This window comes from Lagenorhynchus albirostris, chromosome 7 (genome assembly GCF_949774975.1).
Source record: "Lagenorhynchus albirostris chromosome 7, mLagAlb1.1, whole genome shotgun sequence".
NCBI classification, from domain to species: domain Eukaryota; kingdom Metazoa; phylum Chordata; class Mammalia; order Artiodactyla; family Delphinidae; genus Lagenorhynchus; species Lagenorhynchus albirostris.
This window is the reverse complement of record NC_083101.1, coordinates 46,367,775-46,381,468: the sequence shown is the minus strand read 5'-3', so window position 1 is coordinate 46,381,468 and position 13,694 is coordinate 46,367,775.

Sequence of the window (13,694 nt, the reverse complement as noted above, 5' to 3'; positions counted from 1 at the left end):
AAGTGACCAAAAGAAAAAAAAAGGTGATGCAGCATTTTTATAACTTTCATTGTTGCTACAGACTGAGAGGACTATGGTAGCAGTTTCATTTAAATAATGTACTTCTTAATATGATCTCTTAGTTCTTTATCCAACTGTTCATGTTGTGAGAGAGTGGAATTCAAGTGCCAGATTTTAGGTCTGACCACTGATGACGATATTTGCGCGTCTGTGAGGTGTTTCCAGTTTAGGTTCGATTAGCTTGTCCTATTTAGACTAATTTCAAATCTAAACAGTTTTGTGCTGTTTAAGTAGAGGAAATGGAAGTACCACTGTAACCACTTGCTTTTGCTTCCAGATTAAACAGAACATCTATAATCTTCTAAAGACCTAAAAGCCTGCATTATGTCTGGAAACTGTAGTATTTATCTACTATTCCCAGGAGACTATTGGTAAGTATTAAGAAAGTTGGCTGAATGGTGTTCTATTAGCCTTCTAGGATCCTTTCTGACTGTAGGACATAGAAAAAGATATTTTATAGAAGAATCTTTATATACCCCTTTGGAGATTTATTAATTTATGTATTCCAATGTAGTGACAATTACCTGTGTTTGTGGTGGCTATTCTGGGATTACCTGAAGGTGACCATCACCTTGGATATGATCTTCACTTCCAAATATTTCATTTTGGATTACAACTTCCAAATATTTCATTTTGGCAGTCAAAAAAAAAAAAGTAAAAAATTTCACTACCATTATCAAGCCAGGTTAAGAGCCATAATTTTCATGATTCTCTAATTTGATGAAATTAGTAGGGAACAATGTTATGATTCCATTTCTGCTATTTGCTAATTTTGTGACCTTAGTCTGTGTCTCAGGTTGCTTAGGCAGAAAATGAGAGTGTTGGATTAGATGACGTGGTAAACATTCCTAGTGTACATTTCTAGAGTATCTTTCACTGCTGTGAATTTGTGAGCCATGATAAAATATGATATAATTCAGGCTACTTTTATTAAATTATTCTTTGAAGCTATTTGACCACTTATTAGGGTTTTAATCTTATATTTAGAAGTACCACACCTTGACCCATGGATTCTTTTTAGTATGACACAATTTCAATTTTGCAATGTCGTTCATTTTTACAGTTTTTGAGCTGAAACCTTCCGATAAAAAATGAAAAAATATCAGTATTTACATATATTGATCTATTTAGTATTTATTGTACTATGTGAATTTCCTTTTTTTCTTGAGATGCTAGTGGACTATATCTCAATATTCCTCTCCAAGGAACACATTCATATGAACTCAGAATACATATCAAAATTCTAGAAGTAAAAATCTTTCATAAAAAGATACTTTGTTTTGCTCAAATGCTATGTCACTTCAATGAAAATGGAGTTACTTTTCTCACAGTTAGTAAGCAACAATAGAAAGAAGTATAAGTAATCTTATTTTTCCTACATGATCGTTCTAGGAATAGTTATTAATGCCAAATTACTATTCATTTCTATATATGAAAATCGTAACAAACACCAAACTTCCAATGTTTATTGAATGTTTATTCTGCTCCAAAAATATCTACCACATTATGATTATTCTAATTATTATTGCTGTAAGGCACATCTTTTTCTTATCAAATGCCAGTTATGTAAATTCCATTTATTTAATAATCCCTTCTTCCCCACTAATTTCCAGTGTTTCCGCAATTGTACATAAAGTTCTCATTAAACTTGAGTTTAGAGCTGAGTTTTTAAAAGTTTATTCCCCAGTATTATCAGTACATTGATGAAGAAATTGACAGAAATAATCGAATACTGTTTCCAAGGTCATACAGTTTATAAGTAGACCAAGAATGATTAGAAAACACAGTTGGGGCTTCCCTGGTGGGACAGTGGTTGAGAGTCCGCCTGCCGATGCAGGGGACACGGGTTCGTGCCCCGGTCCGGGAGGATCCCACATGCCGCGGAGCGGCTGGGCCCGTGAGCCATGGCCGCTGAGCCTGTGCGTCCAGAGCCTGTGCTCTGCAATGGGAGAGGCCACAACAGTGAGAGGCCTGCGTACTGCAAAAAAACAAAACAAAACACAGTTGGAGCTTAAATTATCCTTAAGTGTCACCATTCAAACATGCATGCACAAAAAAGATACTGTCAGAATAGAGTTGCTGCTATCTTGTTGGACATAAGTGAGAGGGCCAATGTACAATGAAAGTGCAGAATTGTTGTGGAGCAAATTGCTGATGGAAAAACACCTTCATTCCTTTTAAGTCAGTGGGTAGTTACAGCTTCTACATCAACAAAGACTGGGGTTGGGAAGGGATATAGACTTAGTACTGTTCGTTTCTATTTTATTCATTATAGTGAAGAGAGTAATGAGACAAGCATAGTCAGCTTTGGTCTTAGTCGAGAATACAGACATAGAATTTCTTGTGAAAAAGTTGAATATTTAATGAAAAAGGGACAGAGCATAGGCCACGGGTTAAAGGCTGATAGAGTCTTAAAATCAGCTTTATTTGCTAGGTATGTTTCACAGACCCCTTGTGCTCAGAAAGCTGATTGTCAATGTACAGTATATGCAGTGTATCACAGACAGGATGGGAAGTAATTGGCCTCTTATAAATTATAGGACAAACTTATGATTTGCCATTCCAGAAGGAGAGGCCTATGAGGATCATGCCAGGTGCACCTCATAGATCAGTGTCAATATTCATGATTTCACCTATGAGTAAACCTATTTCACTTTTCCGTACATCCAGTAAATTGTATATCTAGACAGAAGATTTATCCACCATTAGGTAATGATGGCTGGTACAGAAGTAATTTTTCTCTATATTTTCTTTAGGGAAGCTTGCTACCTTTCCAGTAACAAAGATCAAGAAAAAATGTTGGAAGCATACATTTAATATGTTGGGTATTGCTTCACTCAAATCTCATCACATTTTAGATTAGTAGAAAAAATGAATGGAACATTATTATGAGATGGAAAAGCAAATGAGACTTATTCCTATGTTTTTCTTTGTCCCCTTTAAGGGATTTATGCCCCACTAGTTTGGGATATTTTTCTTTCTATATTTGCAACCATCTGCTGTCACTTTCTCATTTCAGGTTGCTACTTCATTTTATATTTTGAGAGGCAATAAACTCATTCATCTACTTCTTTCAGCCTTATTTCATAATCCATAGTGTAGAAGAACTATCTTCTAGATTGGTTCAAAGAATTTGGGGGGCCTAAGATATATTTCCTGTTCCCCATGTTTCCATTTTTAAGTCCATATTCACTGTCCAGTGAGCCTTATCTCCTTCAACTAGTTACTGTATCTCGAAACAAGTAAGATCTTATTTTAGTGTTGTGTATAGCTAAAATGGTACCCATATAAAATAATTAAGTGGATGACATTGCTGTCATCATTCACTAGTTTTTCATTTTAAAGCTCCCTAAATAATTTGAGAGAAGGCATGAATTTTTTAAATGCTGCTCAAGGGTGATTCATTATTGTAGGTACACCCATACATGGGAGCATTTATAATATGGTTATGTAGTGTGAAGTTTGATCATATGTTTTGTTTAAGTCTGATAATTATTTTTTAAATCAATCAAGTGACTTTTTTATTTTAATGTGAACGCTCTCTCAGGAGTTTACCCCACAAAAAAAATTCCTATAGCAATTCATTCAAGAGTAAGAAAAAAGGAAAATATTATATTCCTAGAGGGTATACCAAAATTTTCTTTAGGTCTCCGACATGGACTTGTGTAGACAGAAATCGTCATTGTTGTTGACAATGTTGTGACTTGCAGAGTTTGTCCTGCCTGACACCTATAGACTGAATGTTTGTGTCCCCCCCAAAATTCATATGTTGAAACCTAATCCCCAGTGTGATGATATCTGGAGGGAGAGTTTGGGAGGTGAATAGATCATGAGGTTGGAGGCTTCATGAGTGGAAAAAGTCTCCAGTGACTTGCCCCTTCTGCTGTGTGAGGAAACAGTGAAAAAATGGCCATCTGTGAAGCAGGAAGCAGGCTCACACTGTATGCAGAATCTGCTAGTACCTTGATCATAAGTTCGTTTTCAGCCATGAAGAAGCAAACTTTGCCCTTTGTGGGGGCAATACTGCTTCCTTTGAGAATACATGATTTACTCTTTTCACTGAAAGCTGTTGTTATTTACAAGTAGAAAATCTTGCATAAATTATGATAGTACAGAGAAGTGATAGGATTGAGGTGTATATTCAGAAGAAGGGAGAGAAGAATCAATTGTTTACTGACCATCCACCAATTTGCCAAACACCATGCTAGGTATTTTGCATGTATTATTTAATTAAATCTCCCAAAAAGCCTGCTAGGTAAGCTGCACTATTCAGCTCAAATGATCCATTTTCTCCTATAATTCCTGGCTCTGTTATTATTGACTAAATATGATTTTCCTTTTTTTTAAACATCTTTATTGTAGTATAATTGCTTTACAATGGTGTGTTAGTTTCTGCTTTATAACAAAGTGAATCAGTTATACATATGTTCCCATACCTCTTCACTCTTGCGTCTCCCTCCCTCCCACCCTCCCTATCCCACCCCTCTAGGTGGTCACAAAGCACCAAGCTGATCTCCCTGTGCTATGCAGCTGCTTCCCACTAGCTAGCTACCTTACGTTTGGTAGTGTATATATGTCCATGCCTCTCTCTCGCTTTGTCACACCTTACCCTTCCCCCTCCCCATATCCTCAAGTCCATTCTCTAGTAGGTCTGTATCTTTATTCCTGTCTTACCCCTAGGTTCTTCATGACAGTTTTTTTTTTTTGATTTCCATATATATGTGTTAGCATACGGTATTTGTCTCTCTCTGACAAACTTCACTCTGTATGACAGACTCTAGGTCTATCCACCTCATTACAAAGAGCTCAATTTCGTTTCTTTTCATGGCTGAGTAATATTCCATTGTATATATGTGCCACATCTTCTTTATCCATTCATCCGATGATGGACACTTAGGTTGTTTCCATCTCCGGGCTATTGTAAATAGAGCTGCAATGAACATTTTGGTACATGACTCTTTTTGAATTATGGTTTTCTCAGGGTATATGCCCAGTAGTGGGATTGCTGGGTCATATGGTAGTTCTAGTTGTAGTTTTTTAAGGCACCTCCATACTGTTCTCCACAGTGGCTGTATCAATTTACATTCCCACCAACAGTGCAAGAGGGTTCCCTTTTCTCCACACCCTCTCCAGCATTTATTGTTTCTAGATTTTTTTGATGATGGCCATTCTGACTGGTGTGAGATATCTCATTGTAGTTTTGATTTGCATTTCTGTAATGATTAGTGATGTTGAGCATTCTTTCATGTGTTTGTGGGCAGTCTGTATATCTTCTTTGGAGAAATGTCTATTTAGGTCTTCTGCCCATTTTTGGATTAGGTTGTTTGTTTTTTTCTTACTGAGCTGCTTATAAATTTTGGAGATTAATCCTTTGTCAGTTGCTTCATTTGCAAATATTTTCTCCCATTCTGAGCGTTGTCTTTTGGTCTTGTTTATGGTTTCCTTTGCTGTGCAAAAGCTTTGCAGTTTCATAAGGCCCCATTTGTTTATGTTTGTTTTTATTTCCATTTCTCTAGGAGGTGGGTCAAAAAGGATCTTGCTGTGATTTATGTCATAGAGTGTTCTGCCTGTGTTTTCCTCGAAGAGTTTGATAGTTTCTGGCCTTACATTTAGGTCTTTAATCCATTTTGAGCTTATTTTTGTGTATGGTGTTAGGGAGCGATCTAATCTCATACTTTGACATGTACCTGTCCAGTTTTCCCAGCACCACTTATTGAAGAGGCTGTCCTTTCTCCACTGTACATTCCTGCCTCCTTTATCAAAGATAAGGTGACCCTATGTGCATGGGTTTATCTCTGGGCTTTCTATCCTGTTCCATTGATCTATCTTTCTGTTTTTGTGCCAGTACCATACTGTCTTGATTACTGTAGCTTTGTAGTATAGTCTGAAGTCAGGGAGCCTGATTCCTCCAGCTCCGTTTTTCTTTCTCAAGATTGCTTTGGCTATTTGGGGTCTTTTGTGTTTCCATACAAATTGTGCAATTTTTTGTTCTAGTTCTGTGAAAACTGCCAGTGGTAGTTTGATAGGGATTGCATTGAATCTGTAGATTGCTTTGGGTAGTAGAGTCATTTTCACAGTGTTGATTCTTCCAATCCAAGAACATGGTATATCCCTCCATCTATTTGTATCATCTTTAATTTCTTTCATCAGTGTCTTATAATTTTCTGCATACAGGTCTTTTGTCTCCTAAGGTAGGTTTATTCCTAGATATTTTATTCTTTTTGTTGCAATGGTAAATGGGAGTGTTTTCTTGATTTCACGTTCAGATTTTCCATCATTAGTGTATAGGAATGCCAGAGATTTCTGTGCATTAATTTTGTATCCTGCAGCTTTACCAACTTCATTGATTAGCTGTGGTAGTTTTCTGGTAGCATCTTTAGGATTCTCTATGTATAGTATCATGTCATCTGCAAGCAGTGACAGCTTTACTTCTTCTTTTCCGATTTGGATTCCTTTTATTTCCTTTTCTTCTCTGATTGCTGTGGCTAAAACTTCCAAAACTATGTTGAATAAGAGTGGTGAGAGTGGGCAACCTTGTCTTGCTCCTGATGTTAGTGGAAATGCTTTCCGTTTTTCACCATTGAGGACAGTGTTGGCTGTGGGTTTCTCATATATGGCCTTTATTATGTTGAGGAAAGTTCCCTCTATGCCTACTTTCTGCAGGGTTTTTATCATAAATGGGTGTTGAATTTTGTCAAAAGCTTTCTCTGCATCAATTGAGATGATCATATGGTTTTTCTCCTTCAATTTGTTAATATGGTTTATCACATTGATTGATTTGCGTATATTGAAGAATCCTTGCATTCCTGGAATAAACCCCACTTGATCATGGTGTATGATCCTTTCAATGTGCTGTTGGATTCTGTTTGCTAGTATTTTGTTGAGGATTTTTGCATCTATGTTCATCAGTGATATAGGCCTGTAGTTTTCTTTCTTTATGATATCCTTGTCTGGTTTTGGTATCAAGGTGATGGTGGCCTCGTAGAATGAGTTTGGGAGTGTTCCTCCCTCTGCTACATTTTGGAAGAGTTTGAGAAGGATAGGTGTTAGCTCTTCTCTAAATGTTTGATAGAATTCACCTGTGAAGCCATCTGGTCCTGGGCTTTTGTTTGTTGGAAGATTTTTAATCACAGTTTCAATTTCAGTGCTTGTGATTGGTCTGTTCATATTTTCTATTTCTTCCTGATTCAGTCTTGGCAGGTTGTGCATTTCTAAGAATTTGTCCATTTCTTCTAGGTTGTCCATTTTATTGGCATAGAGTTGCTTGTAGTAATCTCTCATGATCTTTTGTATTTCTGCAGTGTCATTTGTTACTTCTCCTTTTTCATATCTAATTCTATGGATTTGAGTCTTGTCCCTTTTTTTCTTGATGAGTCTGGCTAATGGTTTATCAATTTTGTTTATCTTCTCAAAGAACCAGCTTTTACTTTTATTGATCTTTGCTATCGTTTCCTTCATTTCTTTTTCATTTATTTCTGATCTGATTTTTTTGATTTCTTTCCTTCTGCTAACTTTGGGGTTTCTTTGTTCTTCTTTCTCTAATTGCAAGCTTAGGTTGTTTATTCGAGATGTTTCCTGTTTCTTAAGGTGGGCTTGTATTGCTATAAAGTTCCCTCTTAGAACTGCTTTTGCTGCATCCCATAGGTTTTGGGTCGTCGTGTCTCCATTGTCATTTGTTTCTCGGTATTTTTTGATTTCCTCTTTGATTTCTTCAGTGATCACTTCCTTATTAAGTAGTGTACTGTTTAGCCTCCATGTGTTTGTATTTTTTACAGGTCTTTTCCTGTAATTGATATCTAGTCTCATAGCGTTGTGGTCGGAAAAAATACTTGATACAATTTCAATTTTATTAAATTTACCAGGGCATGAGTTGTGACCCAAGATATGATCCTGGAGAATGTTCCATGAGCACTAGAGAAAAATGTGTATTCTGTTGTTTTTGGATGGAATGTCCTATAAATATCAATTAAGTCCATCTTCTTTAATGTATCATTTAAAACTTGTGTTTCCTTATTTATTTTCATTTTGGATGATCTGTCCATTGGTGAAAGTGGGGTGTTAAAGTCCCCTACTATGAATGTGTTACTGTCGATTTCCCCTTTTATGGCTGTTAGTATTTGCCTTATGTATTGAGGTGCTCCTATGTTGGGTGCATAAATATTTACAATTGTTATATCTTCTTGGATCGATTCCTTGATCATTATGTAGTGTCCTTCTTTGTCTCTTCTTATAGTCTTTATTTTAAAATCTATTTCGTCTGATATGAGATTTGCTACTCCAGCTTTCTTTTGGTTTCCATTTGTATGAAATATCTTTTTCCATCCCCTCACTTTCAGTCTCTATGTGTCTCTAGGTCTGAAGTGGGTCTCTTGTAGACAGCAAATATATGGGTCTTGTTTTTGTATCCATTCAGCCCATCTGTGTGTTTTGGTGGGAGCATTTAGTCCATTTACATTTAAGGTAATTATCGATATGTATGTTCCTATTCCCATTTTCTCAACTGTTTTGTGTTCGTTATTGTAGGTCTTTTCCTTCTCTTGTGTTTCTTGCCTAGAGAAGTTCCTTTAGCAGTTGTTTTAGAGCTGGTTTGGTGGTGCTGAACTCTCTAACCTTTTCTTGTGTGTAAAGGTTTTAATTTCTCCATCAAATCTGAATGAGATCCTTGCTGGGTAGAGTAGTCTTGCTTGCAGGTTTTTCTCCTTCATCACTTTAAATATGTCCTGCCAGTCCCTTCTGGCTTGCAGAGTTTCTGCTGAAAGATCAGCTGTTAACCTTACGGGGATTCCCTTGTGTGTTATTTGTTGTTTTTCCCTTGCTGCTTTTAATATGTTTTCTTTGTATTTAATTTTTGACAGTTTGATTAATATGTGTCTTGGCATATTTCTCCTTGGATTTATCCTGTATGGGACTCTCTGTGCTTCCTGGACTTGATTAACTGTTTCCTTTCCCATATTAGGGAAGTTTTCAACTATAATCTCTTCAAATATTTTCTCAGTCCCTTTCTTTTTCTCTTCTTCTACTGGAACCCCTATAATTCGAATGTTGGTGCGTTTAATGTTGTCCCAGAGGTCTCTGAGACTGTCCTCAGTTCTTTTCATTCTTATATCTTTATTCTGCTCTGCAGTAGTTATTTCCACTATGTTATCTTCCAGGTCACTTATCCGTTCTTCTGCCTCAGTTATTCTGCTATTGATCCCATCTAGAGTGTTTTTCATTTATTGTGTTGTTCATCATTGTTTGTTTCATCTTTAGTTCTTCTACGTCCTTGTTAAATGTTTCTTGCATTTTGTCTATTCTATTTCCAAGATTTTCGATCATCTTTACCAGCATTATTCTGAATTCTTTTTCAGGTAGACTGCCTATTTCCTCTTCATTTGTTAGGTCTGGTGGGTTTTTATCTTGCTCCTTCATCTGCTGTGTGTTTTTCTGTCTTCTCATTTTGCTTATCTTACTGTGTTTGGGGTCTCCTTTTTGCAGTCTGCAGGTTCTTAGTTCCTGTTGTTTTTGGTGTCTGTCCCCAGTGGCTAAGGCTGGTTCAGTGGGTTGTGTAGGCTTCCTGGTGGAGGGGACTAGTGCCTGTGTACAGGTAGATGAGGCTGGATCTTGTGTTTCTGGTGGGCAGGTCCACGTCTGGTGGTGTGTTTTGGGGTGTCTGTGGACTCATTACGATTTTAGGCAGCCTGCTAATGGGTGGGGTTGTTTTCCTGTCTTGCTAGTTGTTTGGCATACGATATTCAGCACTGTAGCTTGCTGGTCGTTGAGTGAAGCTGGGTGCTGGTGTTGAGATGGAGACCTCTGGGAGATTTTCGCCGTTTGATATTATGTGGAGCTGGGAGGTCTCTTGTGGACCAGTGTACTGAAGTTGGCTCTCCCACCTCAGAGGCACAGCACTGACTCCTGGCTGCAGCACCAAGAGCCTTTCATCCACACGGCTCAGTATAAAGGAGGAGAAAAAGTAGAAAGAACGAATTAGTAGAACAAGAAAGAAAAAAGGGATGAAGGGATCGAGGGAGGGAGTAAGGAAGGAAGCAAGGAGGGAAAGAAGGAAAAAAAGAAAGAAGATAAAATATAAAGTTATTAAATAAAAAAGTAATTATTAAGAGAAAAAGAAAAAAAAAACGGACGGATAGAACCCTAGGACAAATGGTGAAAGCAAAGCTATACAGACAAAATCTCACACAGAAGCATATACATACACACTCACAAAAAGAGGAAAAGGGGAAAAAATCATAAATCTTGCTCTCAATGTCCATCTCCTCAATATGGGATGATTGGTTGTCTTTCACGTATTCCACAGATGCAGGGTACATCAAGTTGATTGTGGAGCTTTAATCCGCTGCTTCTGAGGCTGCTGGGAGAGATTTCCCTTTCTCTTCTTTGTTCTCATAGGTCCCAGGGCAGCTTTAGATTTGGCCCCGCCTCTGCGTGTAGGTCGCTGGAGGGCGTCTGTTCTTTGCTCAGTCAGGATGAGGTTCACGGAGCAGCTGATTCGGGGGCTCTGGCTCACTCAGCCCGTGGGTGAGGGAGGGGTATGGAGTGCGGGCAGAGGCCGGTGTGACGTTGCACCAGCCTGAGGCGTGCTGTGCGTTGTCCCGGGGTAGTTGTCCCTGGATCCCGGGACCCTGTGAGTGGCGGGCTGCACAGGCTCCCCGGAAGGGGAGTGTGGGTAGTGACCTGTGCTTGCGCACAGGCTTCTTGGTGGCGGCAGTAGCAGCCTTAGCGTCTAATGCCCGTCTCCGGGGTCCACGCTGTTAGCCGCGGCTCGCGCCTGTTTCTGGAGCTCCTTTAAGCACAGTTCTTAATCCCCTCTCCTCGCGCACCAGGAAACAAAGAGGGAAGAAAATGTCTCTTGCCTCTTCGGCAGGTCCAGACTTTTCCCCGGACTCCCTCCCTGCTAGCTGTGGCGCAGTAACCCCCTGCAGGCTGTGTTCACGCCGCCAACCCCAGTCCTCTCCCTGGGGTCCGACCGAAGCCCGAGCCTTGGCTCCCAGCCACTGCCCGCCCCAGCGGGTGAGCAGACAAGCCTCTCGGGCTGGTGAGTGCCAGTCGGCCCCGATCCTCTTTGTGGGAATCTCCCTGCTTTGCCCCCTGCACCCCTGTTGCTGTGCTCTTCTCCGTGGCTCTGAAGCTTTCCCCCTCCACAACCCGCAGTCTCTGCCCGCGAAGGGGCTTCCTAGTGTGTGGAAACCTTTCCTCCTTCACAGCTCCCTCCCACTGGTGCAGGTCCTGTCCCTATCCTTTTGTCTCCGTTTATTCTTTTTCCCTACCTAGGTACGTGGGGGGTTTCTTGCCTTTAGGGAGGTTTGAGGTCTTCTGCCAGCGTTCAGTAGGTTCTCTGCAGGAGTTGCTCCACGTGTATATTTCTGGTGTATCTGTGGGGAGGAAGGCGATCTCTGCATCCTACTCCTCTGCCATCTTCCTGGAAGCTCCTGATTTTCCTTTTAACATCTCAATATCATCTTGAGCAGTGATTTTATATATGCTAGTGTACTTTAGGGACAATGCGGGACCTAGAACAAACCTTTGTTCCTTTAAACTACTGACAATTCATGTTTATCTTAAGTATATCTATGGGGTTTAAATTATAGTTTTTTGTGAAAAAGATGAATTCTACTTCTTTAGCAAATTTTAAAAGCTGCTGTTATGGTATAATTCTTCTTCACCTGATTTTACAGATGAAAATCTGAATCTCTGAGAGGTTAGATCTCTTGCCTCTGGCTACATATTAATCTAGTTGCACAGTGGAAGTAGAGTCCAACTTCTTATCTAGGAGACAAATTAATTATCTACAGAAAGAGAGCTTATATTTGCTTCAAGGCATTTTGTTAACTCTATTTAGATCTTATGTTAATTGTTTATTAAATAGATAATGTCTTTGTACTTTGATTACAAAAAATCATTTAAGTTATCTTCTATAGTCTTTTAAAAGCTAATATTTAGTTCTTTATTCCAAACTGAAATATATTACTTGATTCAGTTTGGTGAGGAAAAGTCACCCAGCTAATGACAGTGTTTTGAGTAGCACATAATGTAAATGAACCATCATTTTGATCTCTTTACAACACAGTAGTATTTTTTCAAAATATCATTGCTAAAATTAAGTGATGATGATGAGTGAAATTACTTTTATTATATTTCATATATGTCCATTTTGTCATGTATATTTTAGGTATAGGGTCTTAGATTATCATTTTATATTTGCTGGAATCTGGCTTCTATGTGAACTGGTTTCTTTTTGTAAGATCATGTGGAATGAAAGTATCAGTGAGATTTACATTTTTATTTTTAGATGTCCATAATTAATAATGTGAGGTATAGCATTTCAAATGCAGTGATATAGTGTGTTCTGAGGACATGAGCTTAATAGCACGAAAAGTAAGAATTAACGAGTTGAATGAATTGTTGGTTTATGAGAAGGGCGAATAAAAATGGATTTCTTTATTTTTGTGTTCCCCTTTACTTCTCTGTCTGCCTAAATCCCCCACCTTACAACTCACAAATATAAGTTATCACTCCCTCCTCTGGGTGCTGGGAAGAGCATTTTACTTCTTCTCTTTTACGGCACATATATCTTTCTCCCTTGTTCTAGAGTTGTCTCTGTACTTGTTTTATCTCCCCTACTAGATTATCAACCCTCAAAAAATAGAGCCTGCAACTGCTTCATTTTTCTGTTTCCTCTTTCTCTCATGACTATGGCATGTGGCCCAAGATTCGATGAATTAATGGATGTTTGCAGGCTCAGAGAGACCGTGGTTTCCTTCATTTTTTGGCCTTCTGTTGCTTTCATAATAGAGGATGGCACCTTCCACTTCCCTCATTTTTCTCCATGCAGTTAGGTTGAGAGAATGAAAGGATTCCATTTTAACCCAATATTCTGCCAATGCTGCTAAGAAGGATACCAATTAATTCTGATTATAGTGGCAGCTTTTAGGATGTTGCCTCTTCTTTATTAAGATTATAACCAGCAACTCAATGCACATAGGTCACCATGTAGCTGTCAGATGGCAGCAACTTCCAATCAATGTCCATCTGGATTGGATTCAACCTGGTGACCTAGAGGTGAGGATTAATCCCTTGACTTATCACTTCCTCAAGAAAAGAAAGTTTGTTTTCTTCCTGACTCAGGCATTTATGATTGCTTTTAAAACCCCCTTCATGTCAACATGTTTGAGAAGTGAAATTTCATATACAAATGTTTACTTTGATTTCATAAAGGTTTAGAGGCATATAATGTATAATTTTCTTTTACAGAGCCTATCTTAGTAGGCAGGGAGAAAAATTATGCATTGTATTATGTGCTGATCCAAATGCAGATATTTTAAGGTGGAATTAAAAGATGTGTCAAAGTATTTTAAAGTGCTAAAGAAATAGAATCAAATATTTTCACAATGAAATACAGTCTCTCTGGGGGTCTCTTTCAGTAACTGTTTTTTTTTTTTTTTTTCCTGGTATGCGGGCCTCTCACTGCTGTGGCCTCTCCCGTTGCGGAGCACAGGCTCCGGAGCACAGGCCCAGCGGCCATGGCTCACGGGCCCAGCCGCTCCGTGGCATGTGGGATCCTCCCGGACCGGGGCACGAACCCGTGTCCCCTGCCTCGGTAGGCGGACTCTCAACCACTGCGCCACCAGGGAAGC